We start from the raw sequence: 11,955 nt of genomic DNA on the forward strand, positions 1-11,955 counted from the left end.
ATCTTAGGAGCATGTTTTTGGTTAAATGTTAGCTATCTTTTGAAAACTGTAAGACCTTTAGGCTCTAGTTTCTCCTTCTTAGGGTAGAGCCCTTCAACTCTCATCTCTGATTTCCTCACACAGAGACAAATATTGCACCCTTGGATGTAAAATATGTAAATTTCTGCCTATTAATAAAAAGTAGATACTTTTGCTTAATATATATGTGTATATATATATATATATATATATATATATATATATATATAAAGCAAACATATCTACTTTATATATATTTGATAACCCCGTCATACAATGTTCATTGGACCTGGAATTTTGATAGAAGTTAGCTAAAAATCACATCTAAACATCCCCTAAACTTCAACATCAAATTCATTTGTTTTGTCTCCAAAAAGGTGAAAATCAATGCTAGAATATAAAGATGTAATTCAAGGATAGACCATGGAACTAATTCTTCTAAATGATAAACATAAAATATAAAGATCATTAATGAGAGGTTACATACCGGCCCTATAATAGCAATGTCGATTGTATCTATTCAACTCAATTTGTAATTGATCAACAACTCTTTTCCTGCAACTATTGATTTTATTACGCATATGAATACACGATTTCCTTCACGTCCCTAAAATATGCAATTGAGTTGCTTATTTGTTGTCTTGGGTTGTGTATTGTTTATAAACCCTGCAATATTCCTTGATGTTTTTGGTCTTTCATAAATATAAATAGATTATCCTTTATTTTTATTGTTGCCTCTTAGATTTATATAATTTGCATCCACTCTATATCTCTTCATACCCCACGTATATTGGACTGACCACATCCAATCATTGCAATTTAAATAGGGTCTGACATACTCCATTAATTCAGTTAATCCATCATAACAAACCTTTATGTCGTCCATCGAAAATAGCCCCAAATCATGTAACAATGATGGAGCAATGCGAGATATCCTCTTGTTGAGACAAAAATTAGTGTTTAGTTCAGGAAGGTCCTTGGGTACCCATGGTTTCACTAGATTTTTGTACCTTAAGGGCACCTCGATGTCGTTTGTGCTCTCAACATCATAGGAACATGACCTCCCTTCAACAAGAAAAATTTCCATGCATCTACATAAATTTCTTCTAATATTCTAACCTCTTGTTGATCTTTGTCTATTAGACATAATAGATCTCTGACTTTCCTCCACTCTACCTGAACTTCCCTCACTCGACAAAGATAGATATGATATGTACCTATTTGGTTGTACCTACAGTCCATCGAATGAGAGGAGTAATTAGCGAATTGATGGCCTATAGCATGCATCTTATTTCTATCCAAAGAACAAAGATACTTCAAGGTTGTTATCTAGTTGGAAGAAAACTAAGAGAACCTCATTGATTCACAATATGGTTCATTATAGATTTGGTAGCTCAAATATCCTTGAGAATTAAACCCTTGAAGAAAATTAAAAGCATTGAATTGAAAATGTAATTTACCTTCGTGCACTAGGTGGTGTTTTTCCTGGTGTAACAACTAAAAGAGATCTAACAAGAACAATGCAAGGGGGATTGTGTCAGACTTGGAAGGTAATCTTCAAAAATATTACAATTGGGTTATAAAATATTATGAATATATCATAACACTCTTGTAGAACTCATGGAAATAATTTGATTTTTATTAGCCTCAATGATGAATTTGACTTCATTCTTCAAACTAGGGCTAAGAAGGTTAGCATCTATTTTTTCCACCTCCTCCGTAAAATCTTGAAAACTTCCTTGATAGGGCCAAATCTTAAAGACAACGTCTAAATGGCATCAACATCAATTGTATGCTAATATCTTTTTTACAAAATAAAAACATTTGATTGATTTTTTAACTCTAATCAAAGATCTCATTGGAAGACCCATTAGAATCAATCACCAATCATCAATTCCCATTAGCATCAATCATTAATCATTAATTTGTAATGGTCCATGAATTTAATATTCTTATTTAATTTATCACTTCATAAATAGGAGTCCAAGATTCAAACACTAATATGGAGGGAAAATGTAGGAGCTCTCTGTGACTAGGGTAATCCTAGTTGCCACCCTCGACTTAGTCTGTAGGATTTGTACCATCACCTCAACTTGGTTTGCAGGATTCCCATCACCTCTTTGAGCTTGGTTTATAGGGTTTTCCATTACTTCATGTTAAGTCTGGCTGAGATATCTTTTCATTCATTTGAACCTCTTGCTAGATAGGGTTGGTTCATATTGCTTGCAAGTTCCCTTGAGTTACACAAGTTTTTCCTCCTTGGTTTGGATCATGATTGATGCAACTCAGTTCTATGTGGCCGAGGTGCAAGAGTTCCTTACTCTACAGTAGTTGATTTGAAGAGTTCCTATAATTATTCAGTGGGAGGTTTTCCCAATCTCGTCAACCGCTCTTGGATGTGGTTTAGTGAGTCAGAAATGTCTTGAGTCAAGCATATTTGCAAAAGGGCTAAATGCAATTCCTTCTCTTGGGTTGGGGTTTTCTTATTCAACAAAAAACAATGTTAATACCCTTAAGGAAAAAGGGATGATTGGTATTGGCTTTTTGACTAATTATAACTTTATTTTGGATTGGATCTCTAACAATTGGGTGAAACATGAGCCTGTTTACACTTTGTACTATGGAAAATGTTAAAGGTGGGATGATAGGGATCTAATCTTTAGATCTAGGCCTTATTTCATAGGCTCTAGGGGAATGTTTCTCACCCACTAGATTATGGCTTTTAATCCCAACATGGAAATTTATTTTGTTCATATTTGGATTATATTGCAACATCTTTCTCTTATTTGTTAACAATGTAAACTTTGAAACAGGAACTGATACTGTTACCCGTTTTGTAGAGATAGCAAAAAAGTGACCCAATTTTGAAAAGGGGTGATGCAGAACACACATGCTTTTTTTAGAGCATAGTTTTTGGCACTTTAATTTTTTTAAATTCTTGTTATGTACATTGCGTTTTAGAATGGTAGTGATTTTCATGCTAATTTAAAAAAGTGGTTATTCTGCATCATACCCTTTTTTTAAAAAACCTGTTTTTTTGACTTTAACTTTTCTAATGTATGAAATGTAAATAATTATTTTGTAAATTTAATAATTTTGGAAGTGGTCTTCCTTTTCATATTTTCTTGTTTTTATTTTTATTTTTATTTTGTTTGTAGTGAGGTTTTTATTGATTTGCATATTTAAAGAAGAAGGTCGATATTTTTCATTTTCGATATTTTACATATTTATACATCGTTAATTAAATTTTCAATCCAAATGAAATAATTGTCTCTAAAAAACAAATAAAAAATTATATATAAAAAAAAGACAAAAATAAAAAATAAAAGATGTTAAAAAAATATCTTATAAACCATAAAACAATTTGGGAAAAAAAAACAAAATTAATATAGATATATATAAGTCAGTAAAAATTGAGGAAAAGAAAAAAACATGAGCAAAAACTAGGGAAAAAAAATTAAAAACAAACTAATTAAAAAAAAAAATTTAATTAATGAAAAAAATTTAAAAAATAGTAAAATTAATATTTAAAAAAAAATGTTAAAAAAATTATCCCACAAACCATAAAAGAATTTGGAAAATATATATATATATATAAAATAAGTAAAAATAGAGAAATTAAAAAAAAAAAAAAAAAAAAAAAATTAAAAACAAACTAGTTTAAAAAAAAAAAAAATAGAAATTAATAATAAAAAATTTAAAAACTAATAAAATTAATATTAAAAAAAACCCAAAAAAAAGTGTATTTTTTATTTTAAAAAAATGTAATTATTTTTTTATTAAAATAGATATTTTGTTAAAAAAAAAAATCAAAATTTAATTTTTTTTTTAAACAATCTTTTTTATGACTAAAAACAAATTTTATTTTTATTTCTATTTTTTATTTAAAAATAAAAATATTCAACATATCTTTTATATTTAAAAAAAAAATAAAAAAAAATAAACCTATATTTTATATTTAAAAAAAAAAAAATTACATTTAAATTTTTTTTTAAACAATGTTTTTTTTATTAAAAAAAAATGAAAATTAAATATATATATATATATTTTTAACAATTATTTTTTTAAAACCATTTTTTTGTTATAATAAAAAATCGTGTTTTTTTTTTTTTTTTTTTTTTGAAAAAAAAAAAAAAATTAAAAAATTAAAATAGTTTGTTTGTTTGTTTTTTTTTTTTGCTTTTTTTGTTTTTGCTTTTGTTTGTTTTTTTTTGTTTTTTGTTTTTTGTTTTTAAATAAAATATTTAAAATCGTTTTTTTAATTAATAAAAAAAAAATATACGTTCGTGGCCCCCCCGGCCGCCCGTGGTGGCACTGCCGTGGGCGGAGGGCCTGCGCGCAGGCCCCTTCGCCCACGGCAGCGCCACCACGGGCGGCCGGTGGGGGGGGGCACGAAGGTTTTTTTTTTTTTTTTAATAATTTTTAAAATTTTGAATTTAAAAAATAAATAAATAAATTAATTAAATTGGTTAAAAAAAAAAAAAACTTTTTTTTAATTATAACCAAGAAAAATTGGTTAAAAAAAAAAAAAAAAAAATCATTTTTTTTTTAACAAAAAAAATATTGTTTAAAAAAAAATTCAATGTAATTTTTTTTTAAATATAAAATATAGGTTTATTTTTTTTATTTCTATTTTTAAATATAAAAGATATGTTCAATAATTTTATTTTTAAATAAAAAAATAGAAATAAAAATAAAATTTGTTTTTAATAATAAAAAAGATTGTTTAAAAAAAATAATTAAATTTTGATTTTTTTTAAACAAAATATCTATATTTAATAAAAAATAATTACATTTATTTATTTTTAATAAAAAATACACTCTTTTTTTTTTTTTTTTTTTAAATTTGATTTTTTTTTTAATTAATTTTATTAGTTTTTAAATTTTTTTCATTAATTTCTATTTTTTTTAAACTAGTTTTTTCATTAATTTCTATTTTTTTTAAACTAGTTTGTTTTTAATTTTTTTTTTTCCCAGTTTTTTCTATTTTTTTTTTTCTTCTCTATTTTTACTTACTTAATATATATATATTTTAATTAATTTTTTTATTTTTTTATTTTTATTTTTTTTTTTTTCCAAATTCTTTTATGGTTTGTGAGATAATTTTTTTAACATTTATTGTTTTTTTATTTTTGTCTTTTATATATATATTTTTATATTTATTTTTTAAGTAATCAATATTTTAATCTTAATTTTAGTAGCTTTTAATTTTTTTTAATTTTCTATTTTTTTTTTTTCCACCCACTTAAATTTTTGTTTCTTTTAAATGTGGTTTTTTTATTTCCATATATATTTTATTTTGCCAATTTTTTTTGGTTTACAAGATTACTCCTTTTTTCCCCATTTTTTAATTTTTTTTTTTTTACTATTTAATTGTTTATAATTTTTATTTTTTAATTCTTATTATTAATTTCATTCTTTTTACATTTTATGATTGATTTTTTTTTTTTTTTAATATATATTTTAATCTATGTTTTGTTCTTTTTGTTGTGTGTGTGTGCGTTTTTTTTTTTTTTTTTTTTTTTTTTTTTTTTTTTTTTTTTGTAATGTTTTTTCGGGGTCATGATAAAATATTTCATGCCATTATTTCGAAATGTTGAAATTTTACTTTTGAAAAAAAAAATAAAAAAAATAAATAAATAAATAAATAAAAATCATCTTCTTCCAGAATTAACCCTTTTCGTTTTGAGGGTGTTTTTTGGATAATTTTTGCGCAAAAAATTGGTTTTCACCGCCATTTTTAAAACATGTTGAAAATTTACCAAAGAAAAGAAAAGGTGTTATTCTAGCATCAACACTTTTCACTTTTAGCACTGTTTTTGATGTTTTTTCGGGGATTTTTGGCCAGAGTTCCTGTTTTGAGTTTATAGTTCCCGTTTCAAAGTTTACATTGTTTGTTGGGGTGATGGCATTTTTAAAGCCATTGGAGACAAGTTCAACCACTCTATTACTTGCTCATACACCAGGGAGAATATATTCTCTTATGCCAAAATGTGAGGTTAAATGGGTTTTAAAAAAAGGACTTGCTGAGGCAATTCAACTTCAGGGGTGTTGGAGCCATCTTTAGGCCCTATATTATGAGCATGTTCCTTTTAAATGCATTTATTTCCATTAGTATGGGAACTTTGTGAAAATCTGTATTGATGCTCCAACATTTTATCTTCCTTCTATACTAACCCCATATTCTTAAAATAATAATGATCAAGGAACATTCAAACATGTTTCAAGAAAGCAAAAGAAACAACTATCTAAGAGGTCTCATCGAGATCACGTGCAAACATAGAACAATTCACCCATTGAGGAAGAGGTTCTATCTAGGGAAAATGACAAAAAAATTGTTTTAGAAAGGAAGGAAGTAGGAGTGGGAATAGAGGAAGAGGAGGTGGTCAATATTTTCTCTCTTCTCACTCCTATTTAGATGTTTCGAAAAAAGGATCTATGTTCCTCACTTCTATTATGCAACCAGCTCACAAAATAGAAGAAAATATAGATCAACGACTTAAAAATTGTTACACATTATTTTGTCACACCTCCTGTCCACTTCCTGTTCCATATCCCGAAGTGCCAAAACATTGACAACTGTGCAGTATATCCATCATGATATACAGACCAAAATCTCCCTAAAGAACCAAAGGAAAACTGCCCTGAGTCAATTCTAAAGAAGGTTAACTAAAACCCTAATTTTTAAGGCTAACTAATTTTGCTCCACTACTTGCCAGTGTTGATGGCAGGTTGCTCTTCTTTACCCTAGCACTACCAACGCGGGTTTTGATATGAAAACCTGCGTTGAACCTTGTCTAGCAGGTTTTCCCAAACTGGAGGAGAAGCTTCGTGCACTATAAACTTCGAGAACAACGAGTTGGATATTGGTTGTTGTTGATATGGTCGAGCTCTCCCATTTTGACCTCTTGATCTATCATCATGGGCTTTCGCCTTGAGATGTGGACCTTCCTCCCTCTTTTGTGGATCCCTAACTCCCTCTGCCTTCCTTTAAATCAACTCCCTTCCATCCCCAAATGTTTGGTCATTAATTGTTGCATTCCTATGCTGAGATTATGCTTACATGCTACCCATTCTAACTTGGAGAAGGAGTGCTTGAAGATTCTTTGCTTGGACTTGGATATCCACCAAAAGGAAGTCTCCAACATCAAGGCATAGGTTGTATGCTTCCCTTTTTAGCTTATTAATATATACATTTGATATTCACTTTCCATAGTTGTGTAAATATGTATGCTTTTAGCTTAATACTCCTTGATCTATTAAGTAGTTCATGTTTGATGTATGCCATATATGCTCTTGTATCTTGCATAGCTCTTTGATCTTCCTTGTAGGTACTCAGATGTGAAGAACAAGCAAGAAGCGAGGCCTAGAGCGAAAGAATCAAAGTCATTTCCAAAAGGATTGAGCGATTAGCATCAGAGCGAGGTAGGCCACTCTCTCTCTTTCTCTGCATTTGTTAAACATAAGGTAGGAAAGTGTATGTTAGTTTGTTGCTAGACCCACTCATTGGGCTAGAGGGATCACCTCTGGCTGGTAGACTCTTCAAACACTCAAGAAAACATCCTTCCTATGGAAATACTCCATAGTAGATCTTAGGTTGATACCAATGGCAACATTTCCCGAGTCTACCAACCAAGGAAACCCCCTTGACGGGTAAAAATAAGTGATCCTAGACTGTATAGGTAAAAATAAGCACTGCTAGCGTGACTGTGACTGAGAAAACTCGCGTTGAGCGAGGAATATGGGAAAAAACAAAAAATATTTCAAAAAATAAACCAGACTCAACACTCTAAGGCAGTAATCAGTGAATGTGTAGACCTATACAGGCTCAAACTAACTGAGAACTCGACGGTCAGTCAAACTGATCAAGATATCATATGAGAAAAGAGGATAAAGAGGCTATAGCTTCCCCAATGGAGTCGCCATTTTGTTGTGAAGGTAAATCCCCTCTGTGGATAGAGGAGATCCCTCTAGCCCAATTAGTGGGGCTAGCAACAAACTAAACAAACTAACATACACTTCCTAGCTTATGTTTAACAAATGCAGAGAGAGAGAGTGGCCTACCTCACTCTAATGCTAATCGCTCAATCCTTTTGGAAATGACTTTGATTATTTTGCTCTAGGCCTTGCTTCTTGCTTGTTCTTCACGTTCAGGTACTTGCAAGGAAGATCAAAGGGCTATGCAAGATACAAGAGCATATATGGCATACATCAAACATAAACTACTTAAAAGAATCTCAAGGAGTATTAAGCTAAAAGCATAAATATTTATACAATTATAGAAAGTGAACATCATATGTATATATTAATAAGCTAAAAAGGGAAGCATACAACCTATGCCTTGATGTTGGGAACCTCCTTTTGGTGGATGTCCAAGTCCAAGCAAAGACTCTTCAAGCCCTCCTTCTCCAAGTTAGAATGGGTAGCATGTAAGCATAATCAGCATAAGAATGCAACAATCAATGACCAACCATTTGTGGATTGAAGGGAGTTGATTTATTGGAAGGGAGAGGGAGTTAGGGGTCCACAAAAGAGGGAGGAAGGTCCACATATCAAGGGGAAAGCCCATGATGATAAGATCAAGAGGTCCAATTGGGAGTGCTCAACCATAGCAACAACAAACCAATATCTAGGTCGTTTTTCTTGAAGTTTCTAGTGCATGAAGCTTCTCCTCTAGTTTGGGAAAAACCTGTCAGAAGAGGCTCAGCGTGGGTTTTCATATCAAAACCTGTGCTGACAACGCTAGGGTAAAGAAGAGCAACTTGACATCAGCATGGGTAGGCAGTGGAGTAGAATGTGCAAGCCCTAAAAATTAGGATTTTTGTTAACCTTCTTCAGAATTGACTCAGGGCAGTTTTCCTTTGGTTCTTCAGGGAGGTTTTCGTTTGTATATCATGATGGATATGTTGCACATTTGTCAATGTTTTGGCACTTCGGGATATGGAATAGGAAGTGAACAAGAGTTGTGACAAAATATTGCGTAACAGATGCCCCCTAAAGCATGAAGGCAAAATAGGGAGTGATGGCTCAGATGCTTTACAAGTCAGTGCAAGGTCTAGAACAACACCATCAGGAGACCTTGAAATCAAGCATATACATATCAACATCTCTCATGATCATGCCTAATGAACATGCATCTAATAATGCATGAATCCATGATGTGGACGCAACCATCAGAATAGAAGGGATCATGTGTATGGATCCACGGTATGGTCGCAACCATCCAAATAGAAAGGATCATGAATATGGACCCACGGTATGGTTGCAACCATCTGTCTAGATGAAACATGTGTACAATTATGAATAATTGATAACTCCACGCAACCTGGATTTTATCAAACAAAATCTAGGGTCTTGCTCTTTGTCTTGACCCAACAATGTACAAATTCTAACATGTGAATAGATGGGTCGAAGTCAAACATGATAAAAAACCACCTGATTATCGGTCAATGATTTAAACCGTATATAAGCATGAGAGAAACCACCAATAAGGAAAATGGCTCTCAAGGTACGATTAAAACAATCCACGAATGTGAATAATGAAGCTAAAGTCAAACACTCGTGGAATCATCTGATCGAAGGTCAATGATGTAAACCTATCATTGAATGCAAAGAACTTGTCATTGAGGCATGCAAGCTCTAAGGTACTGGAAGGGAGTTTCTAGATCATCTTCCCGAATAATGAGTTGAAGTCGATAGGAAGTGATTCGTCGAAGGAGGGCCATAATGAATCCCACATCATCGACACAAAACAAAAGGATGTAGTAGAGTAGATAAGTGTGATCCAGGACTGTGGTAGAAAGTCAAACAATGTATAAGCGGTAAAGAACTACAGATAGGACTTCTCTTGAACACATTGACGACATGAATCTAGAGTGTGCCAACATTTGACTCAACATGGGATTAGAGGTCATGATGACGAAGTCATATAATCAGATGAGAGGAAAAATGGATTTCCCAAACCCAGAAAGGCAAGTGACTAAGTGAGGATGTCCCAAACACAACATAAAAAAAAAGACGAGTATCATGACGCCTTTACAGAATACAAGAGATGATCGCTTTCACTTTTTCCCCTACCATTTATGGCAAGTACCCCATATATTTTTTATCGCAAGCTTGAAGGGGATAGCATATGATTGCCATATAAGTTCATCCTTCATATGAATCCATCCTAGTAAGTTTTATGAGTTCTAGGAAGGAGAAACTCGGCCTCGTCATAGTGACAAGTCCTGCGTCATTTAAGTTTTATGAGTCCGACAGAGGGGAAAATCGACATCTTTTTCATGTTTATAGAGTTTGAAAAAGAAGCGGAAAAGAAAACTCCAAAAGGTCCCTTTTTGTAAATCATCTCTTGAACCCGAAAAGGTAGAAAACAATATCCATGAAGACCTCTTAGCCATGTTCGACTAAGGTATTACTTTTTTGTACAATAGTCTATCTCAGTCCAAGAAAGGGTTAAACTTATACTGAGTAAACATCATTTCATTTACTTTAATGAGTTCAATACGACAAGTGATCGATAATCTTTTCATATTTTTGGAGTTTGAAAAGAGCTGAAAGAGGACTCCACCTGGAGTAATGAGTGGTATAAAAGGATAACAATTGGTTCCGGTTATGATGGAACTACTCAAAACATGTAAGGGTCAAGAGCCTCGCTAATAAGACCACTCATCATAGATGTTCCTCGGTTAAGGGTAAAATAACCAAATTAAAGCATATGATTGGCCAAAGAGATGGTGACAATGGAAAGGAAAAAAACCAAGGCTCATCTAGCAAAAACAGGTTGATAAAATGACAATCACGAGAGGTAAAAAGGGAAATGGTTTCATTTTTACACAAGATTGAAACATGGGAAACTATGCTTGAGTATACTTGAGGATGGTTTCATTTTTTCACAAGCTTGAAACATGAGAAAAAAACTATGCTTGGATTTGGTTTCATTTTTACACAAACTTGAAATGGAAACAAATTATGCTTAGATTTGGTTTCATTTTTACACAAGCTTGAAACGGAAACAAACTATGCTTGAGATAAGTTTGCATGGCCCCTGCATAATGACTCGATTTGAGGTACACGCTCCCCCAAGCTTCATTTCATTCACCTAAGTAGACTATTAGTTGCTAACAGGTGGATGGAATGAAGGTTCACTTATGAGATCAAGTGAAAGACTCAACTAGGATTTTAGGATATCTAATCAAAGACTCAAATTAGAAGGGGATTTGTTTCATTTTTTAATAAGCTTGACACAGGAAAAGAACCATGCTCATGGGGGCCTATTTCATTTTTTCACGAGGTTGAAATAGTAAAAGAACTATCCTTATGGGGACCTATTTCATTTTTTACCGAGGTTGACATGGGAAAACAACTATCCTCATGGCCCTTGTTCCATTTTTCAACAAGCTTGACACAAGAAAAGGAACTCTGCTCCATAGACCTGATCACAGACCAAAAGAGGCCATGGCTTCCAAGAGGTTCTCATTAGATGGAGAACAACACTTTGAAAGGAATACATGTCCATGGATCCAAAGGAAAAATCGAGCTCCAATGCCCCTAGTACATGATGTACTACATCACCTACGAGATCATCAATAGATGTGGGCATGGAATAGGTGGCCACATAATTAACCTGTGACGGGGGTGATATTGCTTGCATATAAGAAGCATTTATGGATGATGGTTGATTGGGAGTTGATTGAGGACCAATGAATGTAAGCTGATCAATGATCACAATTCTTCCTTCATGCGGGAAACACATCACACGAAAGAGAGAAGAGAGAAGAGATCCCATGACTAAACATAATCATGACCAAGGAGTAGATAAAAATCTAAAGGACCTTGGACAACCATCACATCTATATAGACAATATTTCCTCCCAAGGTAATAGGTAACTTAGGAAGGATCCCTAATGGTTGACTGGTTCCTCTGTTAAAAGCTAA

The sequence above is a fragment of the Pinus tabuliformis genome, chromosome 5_2 (assembly GCF_031772625.1).
Source record: "Pinus tabuliformis cultivar Carrire ecotype Pingquan chromosome 5_2, CPIR1, whole genome shotgun sequence".
NCBI lineage: Eukaryota > Viridiplantae > Streptophyta > Pinopsida > Pinales > Pinaceae > Pinus > Pinus tabuliformis.